At 45.4% G+C, this 23,530-nt stretch overlaps 1 pseudogene; it reads left to right on the plus strand.

The window, feature by feature from the left end:
* Positions 1-343: 343 nt before the first annotated feature.
* On the plus strand, positions 344-22,618 carry LOC118887355 (annotated as a pseudogene).
* Positions 22,619-23,530: the final 912 nt, after the last annotated feature.

Here is a 23,530-nt window from a genome sequence, read left to right on the forward strand (position 1 = left end):
TAAGTAACTAGATCAAGGCCAAATCTCAAGGAAACAGAGGCTTCGAAATTTGACTGCAGGTCCGTTGGACTCCAAGAGTCTTCCCACCACTATATTACACTGAATCTTTGAAAGGCAGGTTGCATGTGTCTCTGGATGGCTTTAAGCTATCTCAAGAATGTGTATTCCAGCACCAACTAGTGAACTCTCCAGAGACAAGGTCATTTAATCAGAACTGGTATTATGATCTGCACATAAATTTCCGTCACCTAGACCTGGACACTGAAAGCACTAAACGGGCAAGTAGTGACTTCGTGCATCTCTGTCTGTGGTTTGTGTTTTTTAGGTGTATGGAGAAGACACCATGGAATCAGGGAACCTCATGTGAGTATCAGAATTTGTCTTCCTGGGGCTCTCACAGACTCAGGAGCTCCAGCTCTTCTTGTTTCTGGTGTTCCTGTTTGTCTCCACCTCCACTGTCATGGGAAACCTCTTCATCATGGTCACAGTGACCTTTGATTCCCACTCCAAACACCCATGTATTTTCTGCTCTGAAATCTGGCTGTGTTAGAGCTCTGTTTCTCCACAGTCACTGCCCCCAAAGATGCTGGTGGACCTCCTCGCTGAGAAGAAGGCCATCTCCTATCAGGGCTGCATGGCCCAGATCTTCTCCTTCCACTTTGTGGGAGGGTCCATGGTCTTCTTCCTCTCACTTATGGCCTATGATTGCCTTGTTGCCATCTCCCGGCCCCTCCACTATGTCACTATCATGAACACTCAGGTCTGTGTGGGGCTGGTGGTGACTAGCTGGGTGGGAGGCTTCATCCATTCCATTTCCCAACTGGCTCTGATGCTCCCCCTGCCTTTCTGTGGCCCCGTCCTAGATAATTTCTACTGTGATGTTCCACAAATGCTGAGAATTGCCAGCACGGACACTTCCCTCCTGGAGTTCCTTATCATTTCCAATAGTGGGGTGCTGGTCCTCATCTGGTTCCTCCTTCTCCTGACCGCGTACTCAGTCATCCTGGTGATCCTCAGGTCTCATTCAGGGCAAGTGAGGAGGAAGGCAACTTCTACCTGCACCACTCACATCGTCGTGGTGTCTATGGTCTTTGTTCCAAGCATTTACCTCTACACCCAGTCCTTTACCTCCTTCTCCATTGACAAGGCTGTGTCCATTAGCCAAACTGTCATGACCCCCATGTTCAACCCCATGATCTACACCCTGAGAAACAAGGAGATGCAGGCAGCAGTGAAAAGATTAAGGAGGTACCAGCTGGTTTATAAAAGGGAGTCACTTATCACTTCTCTTTGGCTTTGTTTTCCATTTATAAGGTGGAGCGACAGCCACTGTTTACCTCTTCATAGCTTTGGAAATGTTGTGAAGTTCATCTTAGAACTTAATAATTTTGAAATTAAGCAACTCAGTTTTTTAGGAAAAAGGAAAATATCCTTATTTTTTGTGTGTGTGAAGGTTGATTTGAACACTCCTATGACAGTAAGGTATGTTCTCTTGGAAATATGTTGGAAAGCCACACCCTCCTTTCTGCCTCTGGTGGACAGTTTCCCCTTAGGATGACAGCATTTCCCGAGAAGAGCAGTTCTGTTTTCTGCCTTTTGATCTCTTTTCCCAATAACCCTTTTGTTCTTTGTCCAGAGTGATAGAGAAAGTGCAGAACTTGGAGACTTGGCCCTAAACTGGGAGCCTTTGTCCCATTACTTACCAAACTAGTAACCTTGAATGAGCCACCTGGCCTCTCTTGCATTCATGGATTCTTCCTCACCAAACTAGCATAAAACAATATCTGCCTCGATAATCTCACTTTTGTTATAAGATTCAAATTTTAAATATTTTGTAAACCATAGAACAAAATTTGAATATTTTGTAAACCATAGAACCTACATAAGGATTATTGTTGTTGTCATTATTCCTAACATTTATTCTTCCATCAGTTGAGTAGTGTTTTGGAAGTACGGCAGATATTCCTAAGTGCAGTGAGGGAGGCATGGAGAGGGTGGGGGCTGAACTCCAGAGGGGCCATGCAACATGCCCGAGGGTGAAACTGAGCCTAGAAAGTGACATAAATTCAGGGGCATGCAGACACTATCAAACTCTTAGAGGAAAACATAGGCAGAACACCCTATGACATAAATCACAGCAAGATCCTTTTTGACCCACCTCCTAGAGAAATGGAAATAAAACCAGAAATAAACAAATGGGACCTAATGAAACTTAAAAGCTTTTCCACAGCAAAGGAAACCATAAACAAGATGAAAAGACAACCTTCAGAATGGGAGAAAATATTTGCAAATGAAACAACTGACAAAGGGTTAATCTTCAAAATTTACAAGCAACTCATGCAGCTCAATATCAAAAAAACAAACAACCCAATCCGACAGAGGTGGCAGTCTGCGCGGGCAGAACCCAGGGCACGCAGATCCAATAGTGCCTGGTTCAGGTTCTTCTCCCTAATAATGGCGACTTCCACAGCGTCCTGGGTTTTACTCCACTCATCTTGAGAAGGCTTCTGTGGATCCTGGTAGAGGGTGCACCCGCAGCACTGGTTTTGCATTTTCAAGAGACGCTGGGCATCCTCACACTTCTCCTCAGTCAATTGGCGAAAAAAGTGGCCCACACCGTCCAGAGTCCCATTGTTGCTGTTGAAATAGATGCTCAGACAGAGCCATGTGGAGGACAGGCTCTTGGTGCTCCAGCCAGGCGTCAGGGCTGTGCCACTGAGGTGGAACAGCCAAGTTCAGGACACTGGTCCACAAGAGACCTCCCAGCTCCACATAACGTCAAATGGTGAAAATCTCCCAGAGATCTCCATCTCAACGCCAAGATCCAGCTCCACTCAACGACCAGCAAGCTACAGTGCAGGACACCCTATTCCAAACAACTAGCAAGACAGGAACACAACACCATCCATTAGCACAGAGGCTGCCTAAAATCATACTAAAGCCACAGACACCCCAAAACACACCTCCAGACATGGACCTGCCCACCAGAAAGACAAGATCCAGCCTCATCCACCAGAACACAGGCACCAGTCCCCTCCACCAGGAAGCCTACACAACCCACTGAACCAACCTTAGCCACTGGGGACAGACACCAAAAACAATGGAAGCTACGAACCTGCAGCCTGCGAAAAGGAGACCCCAAACACAGTAAGCTAAGCAAAATGAGAAGACAGAGAAACACACAGTGGATGAAGGAGCAAGGCAAAAACCCACTTAACAAATGAAGAGGAAATAGGCAGTCTACCTGAAAAAGAATTCAGAATAATGATAGTAAAGATGATGCAAAATCTTGGAAATAGAATGGAGAAAATACAAGAAACGTTTAACAAGGACCTAGAAGAACTAAAGAGCAAACAAACAGTGATGAACAACACAATAAATGAAATTAAAAATTTTCCAGAAGGGATCAATAGCAGAATAACTGAAGCAGAAGAACGGATAAGTGACCTGGAAGATAAAATAGTGGAAATAACTACTGCAGAGCAGAATAAAGAGAAAAGAATGAAAAGAATTGAGGACAGTCTCAGAGACCTCTGGGACAACATTAAATGCACCAACATTCGTATTATAGGGGTCCCAGAAGAAGAAGAGAAAAAGAAAGGGACTGAGAAAATATTTGAAGAGATTATAGCTGAAAACTTCCCTAATATGGGAAAGGAAATAGTTAATCAAGTCCAGGAAGCACAGAGAGCCCCATACAGGATAAATCCAAGGAGAAACACACCAAGACACATATTAATCAAACTATCAAAAATTAAATACACAGATCAAGTATTAAAAGCAGCAAGGGAAAAACAACAAATAACACATAAGGGAATCCCCATAAGGTTAACAGCTGATCTTTCAGCAGAAACTCTGCAAGCCAGAAGGGAGTGGCAGGACATAATTAAAGTGATGAAGGAGAAAAATCTACAACCAAGATTACTCTACCCAGCAAGGATCTCATTCATACTTGATGGAGAAAGTAAAACCTTTACAGACAAGCAAAAGCTAAGAGAATTCAGCACCACCAAACCAGCTTTACAACAAATGCTAAAGGAACTTCTCTAGGCAGGAAACACAAGAGAAGGAAAAGACCTACAATAATAAACCCAAAACAATTAAGAAAATGGTAACAGGAACATACATATAGATAATTACCTTAAATGTAAATGGATTAAATGCTCCAACCAAAAGACACAGACTGGCTGAATGGATACAAAAACAAGACCCATATATATGCTGTCTACAAGAGATCCACTTCAGACCTAGGGACACACACAGACTGAAAGTGAGGGGATGGAAAAAGATATTCCATGCAAATGGAAATCAAAAGAAAGCTGGAGTAGCAATTCTCATGTCAGACAAAATAGACTTTAAAACAAAGACTTACAAGACAAAGAAGGACACTACATAATGATCAAGGGATCAATCCAAGAAGAAGATATAAAAATTGTAAATATTTATGCACCTAACAAAGAAGCACCTCAATACATAAGGCAAATACTAACAGCCATAAAAGGGGAAATCAACAGTAACACAATCATAGTAGGGGACTTTACCACCCCACTTTCACCAATGGACAGATCATCCAAAATGAAAATAAATAAGGAAACACAAGCTTTAAATGACACATTCAACAAGATGGACTTAATTGATATTTATAGGACATTTCATCCAAAAACAACAGAATACACATTCTTCTCAAGTGCTCATGGAACATTCTCCAGGATAGATCATATCTTGGGTCACAAATCAAGCCTTGGTTATTTAAGAAAATTGAAATCGTATCAAGTATCTTTTACGACCACAACACTATGAGACTAGATATCAATTACAGGAAAAAATCTGTAAGAAATACAAACACATGGAGGCTAAACAACACACTACTTAATAACCAAGAGATCACTGAAGAAATCAAAGAGGAAATCAAAAAATATCTAGAAACAAATGACAATGAAAACACAATGACCCAAAACCTATGGGATGCAGCAAAAGCAGTTCTAAGAGGGAAGTTTACAGCAATACAATCCTACCTTAAGAAACAAGAAACATCTCAAATAAACAACCTAACCTTACACCTAAAGCAATTAGAGAAAGAAGAACAAAAAACCCCAAAGTTAGCAGAAGAAAAGAAATCATAAAGATCAGATCAGAAATAAATGAAAAAGAAATGAAGGAAACGATAGCAAAGATCAATAAAACTAAAAGCTGGTTCTTTGAGAAGATAAACAAAATTGATAAACCATTAGCCAGACTCATCAAGAAATAAAGGGAGAAAACTCAAACCAATAGAATTAGAAATGAAAAAGGAGAAGTAACAACTGACACTTCAGAAATACAAACGATTATGAGAGATTACTACAAGCAACTATATGCAAATAAAATGGACAACCTGGAAGAAATGGACAAATTCTTAGAAATGCACAACATTCCAAGACTGAACCAGGAAGAAATAGAAAAATGAACAGACCAATCACAAGCACTGAAATTGAAACTGTGATTAAAAATCTTCCAACAAAAGCCCAGGACCAGATGGCTTCACAGGTGAATTCTATCAAACATTTAGAGAAGAGCTAACACCTATCCTTCTCAAACTCTTCCAAAATATAGCAGAGGGAGGAACACTCCCAAACTCATTCTACAAGGCCACCATCACTCTGATATCAAAACCAGACAAAGTTGTCACAAAGAAGGAAAACTACAGGCCAATAACACTGATGAACATAGATGCAAAAATCCTCAACAAAATACTAGCAAACGGAATCCAACAGCACATTAAAGGGATCATACACTATGATCCAGTAGGGTTTATCCCAGGAATGCAAGGATTCTTCAGTATATGCAAATCAATCAACGTGATACACCATATTAACAAATCGAAGGAGAAAAACCATATGATCAACTCAATAGATGCAGAGAAAGCTTTTGAGAAAATTCAACACCCATTTATGATAAAAACCCTCCAGAAAGTAGGCATAGAGGGAACTTTCCTCAACATAATAAAGGCCGTATATGACAAACCCACAGCCAACATCATCCTCAATGGTGAAAAACTGAAACCATTTCCACTTAGATCAGGAACAAGACAAGGTTGCCCACTCTCACCACTATTATTCAACATAGTTTTGGAAGTTTTAGCCACAGCAATCAGAGAAGAAAAAGAAACAAAAGGCCACCTTATTATTTCTGGCTTCTCTTTCTGTATCTCAGATTAAATTTACTTATCCCTTCTCATTCTGGTCTCTATCCCTTATTACCCTTTTTGGATAATTTTTCTGAAATATTTTCTGAAATATATCAGTCATTTTTCTGAAATATATAAATACACAAATATATACACATAGACATTATGTTTATATACTTAACAACTTATTATTTTTGTTACATATATTTTCTGTTTTATATATGTGTATTATCACATGCATATGCATATATTGTAGTTCATTAATTCTCTTCATCTAATGTCTAATCCATCTGTTTAATTTTTAATCAATTTTTAATAGAATAGGTCATATTTGGTTATTTTGCAAATCTAATATTTTCTGAAATTATGTTGGTCTTTCAATACCACTTTAAGTCTGTAAACATTTTACACATTAAAAACGTTTTATATAGTGAAAAAAAAAAAAAAAGAAATAAAAGGAATCCAAATTGGAAAAGAAGAAGTAAAGCTGTCACTGTTCACAGATGACATGATACTATACATAGAGAATCCTAAAAATGCTACCAGAAAACTACTAGAGCTAATCAATGAATTTGGTAAAGTAGCAGGATACAAAATTAATGCACAGAAATCTCTTGCATTCTTATACACTAATGATGAAAAATCTGAAAGTGAAATTAAGAAAACACTCCCATTTACCATTGCAACAAAAAGAATAAACCTACCAAAGGAGACAAAAGACCTATATGCAGAAAATTATAAGACACTGATGAAAGAAATTAAAGATGATACAAATAGATGGAGAGATATACCATGTTCTTGGATTGGAAGAACCAACATTGTGTAAATGACTATACTACCCAAAGCAATCTACAGATTCAATGCAATCCCTATCAAACTACCAATGGCATTTTTCACAAAACTAGAACAAAAAATTTCACAATTTGTATGGAAACACAAAAGACCCCGAATAGCCAAAGCAATCTTGAAAAAGAAAAACGGAGTTGGAGGAATCAGGCTCCCTGACTTCAGTCTATACTACAAAGCTACAATAATCAAGACAGTACGGTACTGGCACAAAAACAGAAATATAGATCAATGGAACAGGATAGAAAGCCCAGAGATGATAAACCCACGCACTATGGTCACTTTATCTTTGATAAAGGAGGCAAGAATATACAGTGGAGAAGACAGCCTCTTCAATAAGTGGTGCTGGGAAAACTGGCCAGCTACATGTAAAAGAATGAAATTAGAACACTCCCTAACACCATACACAAAAATAAACTCAAAATGGATAAAAGACCTAAATGTAAGGCCAGACACCATCAAACTCTTAGAGGAAAACATAGGCAGAACACTCTATGACATAAATCACAGCAAGATCCTTTTTGACCCACCTCCTAGAGAAATGGAAATAAAAACAAAAATAAACAAATGGGACCTAATGAAACTTAAAAGCTTTTGCACAGCAAAGGAAACAATAAACAAGACAAAAAGACAACCCTCAGAATGGGAGAAAATATTTGCAAATGAAGCAACTGACAAAAGATTAATCTCCAAAACATACAACCAACTCATGCAGGTCAATATCAAAAAAAACAAACAAACAACCCAATCCAAAAATAGGCAGAAGACCTAAATAGACATTTCTCCAAAGAAGATATACAGATTGCCAACAAACACATGAAAGAATGCTCAACATCATTAATCATTAGAGAAATGCAAATCAAAACTACAATGAGATATCATCTCACACCAGTCAGAATGGCCATCATCAAAAAATCTACAAAAAATAAATGCTGGAGAGGGTGTGGAGAAAAGAGAACCCTCTTGCACTGTTGGTGGGAATGTAAATTGATACAGCCACTGTAGAGAACAGTATGGAGGTTCCTTAAAAAACTAAAAATAGAACTACCATACGACCCAGCAATCCCACTACTGGGCATATACCCTGAGAAAACCATAATTCAAAAAGAATCATGTACCACAATGTTCATTGCAGCTCTATTTACAATAACCAGAACATGGAAGCAACCTAAGTGTCCATCGACAGATGAATGGATAAAGAAGATGTGGCACATATATACAATGGAATATTACTCAGTCATAAAAAGAAATGAAATTGAGTTATTTGTAATGAGGTGGTTGGACCTAGAGTCTGTCATACAGAGTGAAGTAAGTCAGAAAGAGAAAAACAAATACCGTATGCTAACACATATATATGGAATCTAAAAAAAAAAAAAAATGGTCATGAAGAACCTAGGGGCAAGACGGGAATAAAGACACAGACCTACTAGAGAATGGACTTGAGGACACAGGGAGGGGGAAGGGTAAGCTGAGACAAAGTGAGAGAGTGGCATGGACCTATATACACTACCAAATGTAAAATAGATAGCTAGTGGGAAGCAGCTGTATAGCACAGGGAGATTAGCTCGGTGCTTTGTGACCACCTAGAGGGGTGGGATCGGGAGGGTGGGAGGGAGGGAGACATAGGAGGGAAGAGATATGGGGATATATATATATGTAGAGCTGATTCACTTTGTTATAAAGCAGAAACTAACACACCATTGTTAAGCAATTATACTCCAATAAAGATGTTAAAAAAAAAAATTCAGGGCCATGTCTGCAAGACTCTGACTACTTACTGCTATCCCCCCACCCACCCCCATTTTCAGACTCAACACTTCTTGCAAACAGGAATGGGAATATCCACTCATTTCCTCATTCATTTATTCATATATTCCAGCATTCATTTGGGACTTAATGCATTACTTATCCATAGAAAGTGCTCTATAATGGTTTGTTGACTATCTATCTCTATATATACCCCCATTCCCCTTCCTCTTTCCCTCTTTCCCTCCCTACATTGATTTCTGCCAGTTTAGTCTTCCTTACATCCATCTGGGCCTTTTCCCCCCAATTCACTGGTGTGCCTTGCTTGCTCTTTGCCTGGACCTCCATGCCACACACCCATCATTTCTCTCCTCCACTATCAAACTGGGGCTTTGGGGTTAAGCAGAGTTGAAGAGAAGAAATAGGCTATGGTTAGAGTTGCAAGGGGCTGCAAACCCAACAAGTTTAAATAAAAAGAGGGTGTTTATTTTAAGGATATAAAGCTCTCCTTGAAATAAAGTGAAGTCAGGTATTACGGGAATAAGCAACTGTGTGTGAGGTCTGACACAGCAGCTGGTCCCTCCTTCTCCCCCACTCCATTCATCAGTCCCTGCCTATGCAGTCGCCTTGTACATGGCTCACATGGGAACCTCTGCCCCAAAACCTGACCTTTTCATGCTCCTTCCACAGTCAGCTAGCTCAGTGTCTCTGGATTCAAATTCTAAAGTTCTATGAGAATAATCTGATTGGCTGAGGTTGGACCACATATCCCATGTGGCTGAGGGATGTGCAGGTCGTGTGACATAAGTGTGGCCATCCAAGCTCACTCCTTCAGCAGGGATTGTGGGTGAGGGTTGTCCCCAGAGAAGGAGCGTGTGGGTGGACAGACTCCCCCCAAACATGTCTGGCATGAAAGGAACAAGTAACACACCTCTTAATTGGCACTATCCAAGAAACTTGTCATTAGTTATGTCTAGACATTCATGTTTTCATTCATTCATTAAGTATTTATTGTGTCTACAATTTACTCCTGTCCTACTTTGGTTTTTTTTACCCCTAAGTTCTTGGAAAAGTTCCTGAATTTGTTTTGTCTGAAACAAAGAAAGAAAGGACAGGAGCCTGAGGAAGCAGGGCATTCTGAGAGGACACAGGTGGCTGTGGCAGTGGCTGACCCAGGAGGAGCCATCAGCAATTTCTGAGGGAGCTGGAATAGAGAGAGAGCTAAAAGCAGGAGAAGAGGCAGCTGGGGTACCCAAGGACAATGATGCCTGCCTGGATCTCCACCTATGGCCGTGTCTCCTACACTGCATTGACACAGGGACATACCAAGGACAGGGCAGAGGGTGCCTGTGCAGGCCATAAGGGTTTTCTTTTTCTCTGTTGAGTTTAAAACAACAGGAAAACTGACTAAAGGTGCTTTTATAATTGCCATGCTCACTAAATAATGTCAGTGCTAAAATACTCCTCCCTGCCAGGTGGGTCGCTCCCTACTCTTCATAAACCTGGTGCGTGTGTGTGTGTGTGTGTGTGTGTGTGTGTGTGTGAGAGAGAGAGAGAGACAGACAGACAGACAGACAGACAGACAGACAGACAGGATCCCGAGAAAGTGGGAGAATTAGAATTAGAGAGGGAAGAGCAGAGGCCTTATGAGGGAGGAGTGTGAGCAGTTGAAAGAGGGGATCACGGGCTCCCTTAGATTCTGCACAGGTGTCAATAAAGTAGCAAGGCTGTGGGGTGGCCGCTGAGGTGAAGGCTTGGGGGAAGGAGGAGGGTAAGCTGGAGCCTGTCTTCCATGACAGAGAATGTGCCCCAAGAGTCCCTGTATAGCTCTCCCAAGAACCTGGACACGGGGCCATGGGCCTTGGGCTAACCCCGCAGTGTGAACAGACAGAGAAGCCACGATGGCCGGGAGACCTGCTGCTCTGCACTGGGAACTCTCATGGGGAAAGGACATGTTGTTTCCCCCTCTCATCCTCCCCACCTCAATACCAGACGGGAGGGACTGGAAAGAGGAAGGAAGAAGCGTGAGGAGATACACAAGCAACAAATGGACAAATAAATAAATAATTTCATAGAATAAAAGCTGTGAAGGAAATGCATGGGGTAGTGTGACAGATAGGATGGGCAGCATTGTAAAATGTGGCTGGGGAAGCGATCTCTGAGGAGGGGATATTTCAGCAAAGACCTGGACCATGACAAGGAGACAGTCACACAAAGATCCAGGTGATGGGCAAGCATTCCAGAAAGAAGAAACAGCAAGTGCAAAGGTCCTGGAGGTTAGAATGAACTTTTTGCCCAGAGGAAAAAGAAAACAGGACAGTGTAACTGGAGTGTTATGAACAAAAATGATCTTGGTAGGAGGTGGGGTCTGAGGTGTTATGTTAGTTATCTACTACTGCGTAACAAATCAACCGCAAACCTAACAGCTTAAAGCACAGCGATCATGTATTCTCTGTCACAGGTTCTGTGGGCCAGGAATTCTGACAGGGCATGCGGGAGACAGCTCGTCCCTGCTTCCAGATGTCTGGAGCCTCAGCTGGAAGACTCAAAGGCCAGGGATGGAATCGTTTGACTTTCATTCACTCACATGTCTGGCTGTTGATGTTGGTGTCAACTGGATGCCTACGTGAGACTATTGACTAGTTTCTCCATGTAGCCTGGGGTTCCTCACAACATGGTAGTTTCCAAGGACAAGTGTCCTAAGAGAGAGAGGGAGGTGGGAGCTGAATTCTTTCTACATCTAGCTTCAGATGTCCCATAGCCTCACTTCTACCACATTCTATTAGACAGAAGTGAGCATTCAAGGGAGGGGAATTAGACTCCATCTTTTAGATGGGGAGAGTCAAAGAATTTGTGGGCATACCTTTAAATTACCACAGATGTTGATAGGAACCAGATCATGAAAGCGTTTGAATTTTATTCTAACTGCAGTGAAAGTCTTTGGAGGGTTTGGGTGTAGAAGGGAGTAGTGGCATGATATAATTTATAATTTAAAAAGGTCATGTTGTAGGAGCACCTCAATACATAAGGCAACTGCTAACAGCTATAAAAGAGGAAATCGACAGTAACACAATAATAGTGGGGGACTTTAACACCTCACTTACACCAATGGACAGATCATCCAAAATGAAAATAAATAAGGAAACAGAAGCTTTAAATGACACAATAGACCAGATAGATTTAATTGATATATATAGGACATTCCATCCAAAAACAGCAGATTACACATTCTTCTCAAGTGCGCATGGAACATTCTCCAGGATAGATCACATCTTGGGTCACAAATCAAGCCTCAGTAAATTTAAGAAAATTGAAATCATATCAAGCATCTTTTCTGACCACAACGCTATGAGATTAGAAATGAATTACAGGGAAAAAAACGTAAAAAAGACAAACACATGGAGGCTAAACAATACGTTACTAAATAACCAAGAGATCACTGAAGAAATCAAAGAGGAAATAAAAAAATGCCTAGAGACAAATGACAATGAAAACACAATGACCCAAAACCTATGGGATGCAGCGAAAGCAGTTCTAAGAGGGAAGTTTATAGCTATACAAGCCTACCTAAAGAAACAAGAAAAATCTCAAATAAACAATCTAACCTTACACCTAAAGAAACTAGAGAAAGAAGAATAAACAAAACCCAAAGTTAGCAGAAGGAAAGAAATCATAAAGATCAGAGCAGAAATAAATGAAATAGAAACAAAGAAAACAATAGCAAAGATCAATAAAACTAAAAGTTGGTTCTTTGAGAAGATAAACAAAATTGATAAGCCGTTAGCCAGACTCATCAAGAAAAAGAGGGAGAGGACTCAAATCAGTAAAATCAGAAATGAAAAAGGAGAAGTTACAACAGACACTGCAGAAATACAAAGCATCCTAAGAGACTACTACAAGCAACTTTATGCCAATAAAATGGACAACCTGGAAGAAATGGACAAATTCTTAGAAAGGTATAACCTTCCAAGACTGAACCAGGAAGAAACAGAAAATATAAACAGACCAATCACAAACATTGAAATTGAAACTGTGATTAAAAATCTTCCAACAAACAAAAGTCCAGGACCAGATGGCTTCACAGGTGAATTCTATCAAACATTTAGAGAAGAGTTAACACCTATCCTTCTCAAACTCTTCCAAAAAATTGCAGAGGAAGGAACACTCCCAAACTCATTCTATGAGGCCACCATCACCCTGATACCAAAACCAGACAAAGACACTACAAAAAAAGAAAATTACAGACCAATATCACTGATGAATATAGATGCAAAAATCCTCAACAAAATACTAGCAAACAGAATCCAGCAACACATTAAAAGGATCATACACCACGATCAAGTGGGATTTATCCCAGGGATGCAAGGATTCTTCAATATATGCAAATCAATCAATGTGATACACCATATTAACAAATTGAAGAATAAAAACCATATGATCATCTCAATAGATGCAGAAAAAGCTTTCGACAAAATTCAACACCCATTTCTGATAAAAACTCTCCAGAAAGTGGGCATAGAGGGAACCTACCTCAACATAATAAAGGCCATATATGACAAACCCACAGCAAACATCATTCTCAATGGTGAAAAACTGAAAGCATTTCCTCTAAGATCAGGAACGAGACAAGGATGTCCACTCTCACCACTATTATTCAACATAGTTCTGGAAGTCCTAGCCACGGCAATCAGAGAAGAAAAAGAAATAAAAGGAATACAAATTGGAAAAGAAGAAGTAAAACTGTCACTGTTTGCGGATGACATGATACTATACATAGAGAATCCTAAAACTGCCACCAGAAAACTGCTAGAGCTAATTAATGAATATGGTAAAGTTGCAGGATACAAAATTAATGCACAGAAATCTCTTGCATTCCTATACACTAATGATGAAAAATCTGAAAGAGAAATTATGGAAACACTCCCATTTACCATTGCAATAAAAAGAATAAAATACCTAGGAATAAACCTACCTAGGGAGACAAAAGACCTGTATGCAGAAAACTATAAGACACTGATGAAAGAAATTAAAGATGATACCAACAGATGGAGAGATATACCATGTTCTTGGATTGGAAGAATCAACATTGTGAAAATGACTATACTACCCAAAGCAATCTACAGATTCAATGTAATCCCTATCAAATCACCAATGGCATTTTTTACGGAGCTAGAACAAATCATCTTAAAATTTGTATGGAGACACAAAAGACCCCGAATAGCCAAAGCAGTCTTGAGGCAAAAAAATGGAGCTGGAGGAATCAGACTCCCTGACTTCAGACTCTACTACAAAGCTACAGTAATCAAGACAATATGGTACTGGCACAAAAACAGAAACATAGATCAATGGAACAAGATAGAAAGCCCAGAGATTAACCCACGCACCTATGGTCAACTAATCTATGACAAAGGAGGCAAAGATATACAATGGAGAAAAGACAGTCTTTTCAATAAGTGGTGCTGGGAAAACTGGATAGCTACATGTAAAAGAATGAAATTAGAATACTCCCTAGCACCATACACAAAAATAAACTCAAAATGGATTAGAGACCTAAATATAAGACTGGACACTATAAAACTCTTAGAGGAAAACATAGGAAGAACACTCTTTGACATAAATCACAGCAAGATCTTTTTTGATCCACCTCCTAGAGTAATGGAAATAAAAACAAAAATAAACAAATGGGACCTAATGAAACTTCAAAGCTTTTGCACAGCAAAGGAAACCATAAACAAGACGAAAAGACAACCCTCAGAATGGGAGAAAATATTTGCAAACGAATCAACGGACAAAGGATTAATCTCCAAAATATATAAACAGCTCATTCAGCTCAATATTAAAGAAACAAACACCCCAATCCAAAAATGGGCAGAAGACCTAAATAGACATTTCTCCAAAGAAGACATACAGGCGGCCACGAAGCCCATGAAAAGATGCTCAACATCACTAATTATTAGAGAAATGCAAATCAAAACTACAATGAGGTATCACCTCACTCCTGTTAGAATGGGCATCATCAGAAAATCAACAAACAACAAGTGCTGGAGAGGGTGTGGAGAAAAGGGAACCCTCTTGCACTGTTGGTGGGAATGTAAATTGATACAGCCACTACGGAGAACAATATGGAGGTTCCTTAAAAAACTAAAAATAGAATTACCATATGACCCAGCAATCCCACTACTGGGCATATACCCAGAGAAAACCGTAATTCAAAAAGACACGTGCACCCGAATGTTCATTGCAGCACTATTTACAATAGCCAGGTCATGGAAGCAACCTAAATGTCCATCGACAGATGAATGGATAAAGAAGATGTGGCACATATATACAATGGAATATTACTCAGCCATAAAAAGGAACGAAATTGAGTCATTTGTTGAGACGTGGATGGATCTAGAGACTGTCATACAGAGTGAAGTAAGTCAGAAAGAGAAAAACAAATATCGTATATTAATGCATGTATGTGGAACCTAGAAAAATGGTACAGATGAGCCAGTTTGCAGGGCAGAAGTTGAGACACAGATGTAGAGAATGGACATATGGACACCAAGGGGGGAAAATTGCGGTGGGGTGGGGATGGTGGTGTGCTGAATTGGGCGATTGGGATTGACATGTATACACTGATGTGTATAAAATTGATGCCTAATAAGAACCTGCAGTATAAAACAACAAAAACAAAACAAACAAACAAACAAACAAATAAATAAATAAATAAATAAAAAATAAAAAGGTCATGTTGGCTGCTAGGCAGAGAATGGTTACAGTGGTCAAACCTGGTGGAGTGGGTTAAGAACTCGACTTGGATTCAAGTTCAAGTTCCTGCACTAATCAGCTGTTACCTTGGGCAAGTCTCCTAACAGTGGCGGGTAGGAGTACGCTTTTACATTTATATGGATTTACGTAGAGGTTTTTCCTCCCTCAGACCTACAGGGGCATGTTTGTTTCATGCCTCGCCTCTGTTAGATGCCTGTTTTTGTTCACCACCATAGCCCTAGTACCCAGAGCAGGCCCTGGATCGTAAAGGCTCTCCATAAAGTTTTGTTGAAAGCATAAACAAACAAATAATATTGTAAACCCCACATTAGTCCTTGAAGACAGTATCCACCAACCCAGTAAGCCTTTAGCAACTGGGAGAAGTATCGGGGGAGCACCTGACTCCATCTCTTCTGGGATAACCCTGTACGCATTCTGGATGTGAGGCCTGATTCCATTCAGAACCATTACCACTGCCTAGATAGGCACAAAGAGAGCCAAGACCTGCCCTTGCCCCAGAGCCCAGCGCAAGTGGCAGACCCAGGATAGCCCACTCTGGCATCCAGTCATGGTGCATTCCTGGGACGATGTGCCTTCCAGGGACGAGGGGGAGGAGCAGGGCAGAGCCTTATTCCTTCCCGTGACCGTCTCAGAAGACTGTACTGGGGGCGTAGGACGGGAAGAGGGGCGAGAGAGAGGAGCCCTCACTTAGCACAAAGGGCTCTGGCTAGTGGACTTTCTGTCCTTGACACTGGATGCTGGCTCCGGCCACCTCCAGTGCTGCCAAGGGGCTGGGACCACAGACCCGCAGAGTCATCACCTTACCAGGGAGAAGCTGAGGAGGCTGAGGCTGGCGGGACGGGGATAAAACCTGCACAATCTTTCAAGTCATTGTTTGCATTTTTGAACCTTCTAAATTGTAAGTGCCCCAGGCAAGAGACTATTGCATTCAACAGGGTGTCTAAATTCCTACAGCTTTCAGGCCTTCATTCCTTCTGGATGCATTGAGATGCCAGGAGGCAAAAATGGATGCGTGTGGGCTCTTCCTGGTGGAGAAACTGTGCAGCCGTCCCTCTCAGGCTCTGGGACCCCGCCCACCCCCTTGCTCCGGACTGGCTCCCATCACCATGCTGCAGCGGCCACCCTAGAGGTTGGGAGCTGAGGGGGGGACAATCGGAGCAGCCAGGACGGCCTGTCAGGCTCTCTTCCAGTCCCACCCGTGGGGCAACCTTCTCAGGCCTGAGGCACCTTCCAGCCTGTGTGAGGAGGCTTCTCTCACCAGGTCACACCCATGCCCTTGGGAGCCTGGGGGAGAAGGAAGCAGCTTGTAGAGTCAGACCCAGGTTGAGCTCCCTTCCTGGCTCCAAGATGGTGACACCTTCTTTCCTCTGTACCCCAACAATAAAACTGAGGTCCCAGGCGGCAGCAGCTGCCTTGTAGGGGTGTTGTGAGAACTCAGATGAGTGTAGTAAAGCACAGAGCACAGGCTGGCGAACAGCAAGGGCGATGGATCACCCCGAGCCAGCCGCAGTGCCCCACCCCCGCCCCTGCTGGAACCCGCACCTCCCGGCCTGTTACCCTACAAGCAGCAGCGCCCGGCGGCTCATATGTCCCACTGAGTCCTCTCACTCATGACGTCGCTCAGGCAAAACACGGTCTGCCTGGTGTGCAAGCCCACGGTCCTCCTCCCCTAGCCCCGTCCCTGCCCCTGGGAGTCCCCAGTCTGATGGAGGAGGCGAGGTACAGCTCTCAGGTAAGGCCAAGGCAGGCGGGAGGGGAAGGGATGGCGCTCAGCTGCCCCCACCCCCAGCCTGGACCTGCACATCTCAAGTGCTCACCAGGGACCACTCCTGCCTCCTGAACAGCCCTGCCCTTCGCTGATTTTACCAGCTGATCAGAGAGGTCAAGCAGCCGGGGTGGCACTGGGCTCCCAGGCCAGCTGGCCAAGGCCCCACGGTGTTTTTCCTGGCTTCGCAAAAAACAGAACACTCTGAGCTGCCTCCCTCTGGGAGCCCTCAGCTCTGGCGCACACCCATACGCACAGGACCACACGTGCACACACCCTTGGCCTGCCTCCGGCCTCTGGCACGGGGTGCAGCCACTGTCGTTTGAGCCAAGCCCCTTAGTCTCCCTGCAGACCTCAGTGTTCTTGTTAGGAGAACAGAGCCAAGGGCCCCATTTCCAGGAAGCCCTGGGAACAGGAGCAGGCCCTGAGCCCCGCACCACTGCACCTGTTTCCACGGGGGCCGTTGGAGCTGAGCAGATAAAGAGATCCAATCAGGCCTGTGGCCAGCAGCTCCACCGTGGCTGGCAGACGGTTCTTGTGAAAGCGGTTGCAGAATCTTGAGGTTTCAAGATGGCCAGAGGAGGGCAGGAAGGAAGTTTCTTGGGTATTGGCAGCCGAAAGATGCCAGGGTTGGAAGGCTCCCTCGTGGTCCAGGGTCTGGGCGTCAGCCTGGTAGGGCCAGGCCTGCAACAGTATCCACTGACCCAGGGCTTGCCTGGCCCAGGGACAGCAACACACCCGACCAGAGGCACAGGTCCTAATAGACGTACAGGCACAAATCCACCCCCTGACCCGAGAGCTGTGACAGGCGAGGCCATAGGTGCATCCATTCCACACATATGTATTAAAGCCCCGCCAGGCGGTGGGTTAGATGCTGAGGCTACGGTGAGCAGCAGAGCAGGCACGTGTCTTCTCTGTGTGGCTCTCACAGACCTGCAGGGAGCTGGGGCTTAATAAAATTCAAGCACAGAAATACATGTATAATCACAACGATGCTAAGCTCTAGGACCGCAGCTGCAAGAGTAAGGAACGGGAAGACCTGGCCACCCGAGTCATGGCCAGTGGGGCCGGGACAGGAAAGGCTCCGTGTGGATGGGGCCTGGAGGGTCAGCAGGAGTCACCAGGCACAAAGGAGAGGGGCCTTTGTGGTTGAGACCCATCGCAGGTGGCGGGAGGCCTGTCTCAGGAGTTGAAGGCAGCGGGGTTAGAGGGCAGAGGAACAGAGAGAGGAGACAGGGCTCTGGAGAGAGGGGCTGGCTCGCCCAGTCTGGCTCCTTAGGAGACGCTGCTTGGAGAGCCAAGATGAGTCCCAGAGGGGACGGCCTGCTGGGACCAGTGTGCCAAGTCCCCCAGGGCCTCATACTCCCATGGTCATCAGGGAGGGAGCTGGCGGAACACAGTTGAGGAGCTGGCTGGTCAGGGCCCCAGTCCCCAGGTGTTCCCAACCCTTCTTATGGCCCCCTTATTCCTAGTGGCCTCATCTCCTGTCACCCCAAGTGATCTTTTTGACGGGTTTCACTACAAATCTTTTCCTCCTGTGTGGCTCCATCTTGGACCCTTATTTTGCCCATTTCTCTTTCAGAGGAACAGCTCTCCCGCACAACTCCCTAACCGCTGAGGTCCAACCAGGCCCCCAGCCTGTAAGGAGCCTGGTTCATCCCCAGCAGCGGGTTCTTGACTCCACATATAGAGGCAGGAGCTCACGCAGGCCTCGCAGGGAGCTGAGCTTCTCAGACACCCAACCCAGGGGGGCATCCCACCCTGGCTTCCATGCTCAGTGGGCTGCCCATTCTCACATCCTTCGGGCAGCATCCACTTCAACCGCCTGCAGCTCCAGCTCCTGCCCTCTTGGCCTTGCACCGGGAATAGTCATGGGGCCCACCTAGTGCCCACCCGAAGGCTCCAAGTCACCACCATGGTGGCCCTCAACCCCCTGCCCCACTCCACCTACCTGGCCTATCAGGGTCAGGACCCTGGGAGCTCCAAACTGTCATCTGGAAAAGGAAGAGGAAATCGCATCTGGTGGGGGAAGGGACGTGTCCTCCTTTGCAGGGTGAAAAAAGGCGTGTGGATTCATGGAGCTAAATCAGGACATGACACGGTTCACTCATGTTCCACAAACATTTCTGAGCACTGGCCAGGCCCTGTGTGTTGGGTCCACAGCTGCAAACAAGATCGGGCCTGGGGTCCCCGTGGTCAGTCCGGGAGGGGGACATGGTGACAGCATGCCTTCAGTACAGCCCATTTTGTGCTGACAGAAGCATCAGCATAGGTTGCTCTGCAGACAGAACACAGACCATGTTGAGGGGTGAACGGGAAAGGGATGAGGGAAGGCTTCCTGGACGAAGTGGTGTCTCAGCTGGGTTGTGAAGATGAGTAGAGGTGAGTCAGGCAAAGGGAAAGTGTAGGAGGGCCCAGAGGCGAGGGAGAACATGGTGCATTCAGAAAGCTTCTGGGAAGTCCAGGCTGGAGTGTGCTGGGCAGTGGGGAGGGGTGAGTGGAGGCTGGAGAGGTCCTATGGGGCCTGGGAGCGTGGAAGGTTTGCGGGGGGTGGTCCCTGGGCTGCTGCTGAAGGGACATCGTGCATAGGCCCTGCAGACCATGACTGTGCACACCAGGATCCCGGAAGGGCCCGGGCTCCTCCCCGGTTCAGCACCTGAGCAGCCCCTTCCCCACTCCCAGGCACTCAGAGCCCGGTGCTCCCCCTCGACCCCCTCCCCAGGGACCCAAACTTGGGATGTGTGTGGAAGGACTTGAAAGCTTCCTGACTTGCCATTTAGTGAGGACAAGAGGAAGGGGCAAAATGCCAGTGCCAAGGCCAGGGCAGAGGACGAGCAGGATATAGGGGGGCCTTGTCTGTAGGGGATTTAAAAGTACCAATAGCACAGATGAAGTGTTGCACTGCTTCCTATTCTCGTCACGCGTCAGCAATTCTGAACAACGTCAGTGATGAAACGCTCCTCCCCAAAGACATCTTTCATTGGTCTAGATTCTAAACAATTGCTGCAATTACCGTTGCTTTAACAGTTCTATGTGTAAGCTTCAAATGAATGCATTTTTATTGCTTATCCTTTAATATGTACTGTGTTCCACGTGGAAGTCAATTTGGAGAATTCCCAGTTATACGGTGGCTCCCTCAGTTACCTGCATTTGCTTCGAGAGTAAGTTCTAAGGGTTCAGAACCATCCAAGCTGGCTCTCGCTATGCTTTGTGCCCCTCATCCCCTGTAGCATCACGTATTCTTGCTTTTAAACGGTTGGCTTAACATAAACAGTGTTAACTACTGGGACTGCAAAGAATGAAGAGACAGAACTTGACTTTCTTCCATTCTGTCACTCTTTGTGACCATTTGGAATGAGAATTTGTGTTTAAGATTTAAAACAGTGAAACAGAGTGCAAATTGGGCAGTATAATATTTTTAAAGTGCAAATTTAAATTAGTATGTGAATATTTTACTGAATTTGAATATCGTTAACATTGAGATTTGTTCTTTAAAATTTTTTCAATTGTTTATTTTAAAACTAAAAAAACACATCAAGAAAACAGAAACTGTAATGATACATTAAGTATTAAAACCACCAATATGTAGGTAGTTTTTTCCCTTTATTTAAACACATTCATGTAATTAAAAAGTATTAATCCACTACTCTTTTCCTTTTTATGTTGTAGTATTTTATTTTTATTTCATTACTGGGATGATTATGTCCACATTTAATAAGTGAGAATTTCCACACATTTCCTTTCTAGCCATTATTATTACTTTTTTTCATTTAATGAGTGTTACTGAAAATAATTTTGTGGTGGAGAGGAGAAGGTATCAAAAACGAATCTGCTCCCATATCAGACACTCCAGGTCGCCACTGGGCAACACTTAGCCCCGAGGAAAATCTCTCCTGTGAGGTCCCAGTGGGCATCATGAAAAGCCCATGGGGGTATCTGAGGGGCCTGTGGCCCTTGCCCACACTCCTCTCCTGTTGTCTCTGTGTGGTTGACCCTGACCACAGAAAAAAAGCACGTGACACAGCTGACCACTGTGAGACCTGGCGAGGGCCACGCATGTCCAGGCCTGCCCCCCAGGGAAGGTCAAAGCGGGAGAGGGGGCGGATCCCCAAACTGGAGACCCCCAGGAGGGCTTCTCCCTCCATCACTGTCTCTCCACTCAGTTTCCAGTGGCCTGAGTTGAGCAGCTGGCACGCCCACTCCGACGGGAGGGTGGTCGGAGACCAGGATCTGAACAACCCTGACTTTGGAGGCCTCCCTTCCTTTCTTCCTGCCCTCCTTCTTCCCAGGCACCGGGGCCTGGATGGCCTGCAAAGCTCTTGCACTCACTGCCCCCCACCTTTCCACCTCATGGTAACTGCTGGAGTAGGCTCAGCAAAGGAAGCAGCAATAGGACGGGACGACAAGGCTTGTCAGACAAACACCATCCAGCACCTGCTGCATGCCTGGCCCTGGTAGCGTGTCACCTTTATTCCATAACAGCTCTGCAAAGTAAACAGAGAAAGGCCTTCTGTTAGACAGTGAGGAGGCAGGCTCTGAGGCAGAGCAGCTGAGCCAGGTGAATGGCGGCGCTGGGATTTGGACCCAGGCCAGTTCTCTACCACCTCTCTATACTGCTCTCAACAAGCTCCTGGGTGCTAAGTGCTGTGGCTCCCAGAGGGAGCCTTCGTACGGCATCAGCAGAAGCCTGGGAGCAGACAAGAGGGTCGAGGTGGTTGCAGAGGAGGGGCAGGGTCCCTTGCCCGAACACTGCCTGCCTGTCCAGCCCTGCAGCCCCGGGAACCCGCCCTCCATAGACCGCTTGTGCAGGGTTTCTTGGCGGCTCCTTCCTATCTGCTTTCCTCTCATCACCACCTGGAGCCGTCAGCACGCCAAAACCCCCCAGAGATGGGCCAACATGGCAGGGATGGGCCTAGAGCCCGGGTTCTGTCTCAAGCTTGTCCCAGGGACCGTGGTGGCCCGCAGCTGCGGCAAAACCCGTGCACACCTCACTACTGCTGAAGAATGAGAGTCCTCTCGGGGGGAGAGCAGAGCTCAGTCTGAGTCCTCTCCGGGGGGGACCCTGGAAGGAGAGCGACCTCGGTTCCATACGCCCTGCCCCAGCTTCCAATCTCCTGGGCGCATCTGGGCTCCCGAGGGCAGGGGAGGTGAGCACATTTGGGGAGCACTCGACATCTTTTACAATCTCTCTCCTTCCTGAGGGTCACTGTCCCACTCTCACAGGCCTGGAAGCTGAGGTCCAGGGAGCGGTGTGGTCTCCCCCGGTCACCCGGGAGATCAGCAGCAAGGAACTCGGTGGGCTTGCTGCAACTGCACGGTGACGGTCCATCCTGACTGTTATGCAGGAGAGGGGCCCCCGCTGAAGACAAGGAGATAAGATCAGCAGGCCCAGGCCCTCCTCAACTGGGGCTTGTGAAAGGGGTTGCTGAACGGGCTGTTTCAAACGGGCTGTTTCAAGAGCAACGGGCGGGCCGGTGCTGCTGCTGTGGGAAGAGGCTGCGGAGGGCGTGGCGGCTGCGTTGGGCGGGGCGGGGCTCGGAGGGCAGGAGGCACAGGGACTGCTCCGAGGAAGGGATGGACACGTGCACCTGAAGAAGGCGCGAGCACAGGCAGGCTGCAGGGTGCAGCGGAGGTGACTCTGGGGCTGAGCGCTGAGCGCTGAGGAGGGCGGGGTGAGCGCTCTCCAGGCAGACCAGGATGGGGTCGGAGCAAAGGATGAGCTTGGGCTCATCCAGTGGCGGAAACCGGGAGGAAAGGCCAGGGTGTGTGAAGGCCTGGGTCCTGGGGGGAGCGCCGGCTGGGGGCGTTCTACCCTTCAGATGCAGAAATGGAGGCCCAGCCAAGGTGGTGCAGGCCGTGGCAGAGTGGGGTCCAAACCCAGGTGGGGCGGAGCCCACCACCTCCTCTAGGGAAGCCACTGCTGACCAAGCACATAGAAGGTCAGAATTTACACCCAGCACGGGGTGCAAACCTGCTACTGACGTGCACTGAAGAAGCACGCAGAGAAGCGCTAAGCCTGAGGCAGGTCCTCAGCTTGCACAGAAGCCTGCTGCCATCACTCTGCGGGGTGCTTCCCGGTGACATCGCACTGTGTCGCCCAAATGGCCCATGAGGCAGCACCTTAATTTTCACTGCTAGGCCCTGCTTCCACCATCACCTCACCTTCCCCTGCATCTTGGAGAGAGCTGGAGCAAGGGGGAGGGACCGAATCATTGATCCCACATCATTCATCC

Source organism: Balaenoptera musculus, chromosome 20 (genome assembly GCF_009873245.2).
Source record: "Balaenoptera musculus isolate JJ_BM4_2016_0621 chromosome 20, mBalMus1.pri.v3, whole genome shotgun sequence".
NCBI lineage: Eukaryota > Metazoa > Chordata > Mammalia > Artiodactyla > Balaenopteridae > Balaenoptera > Balaenoptera musculus.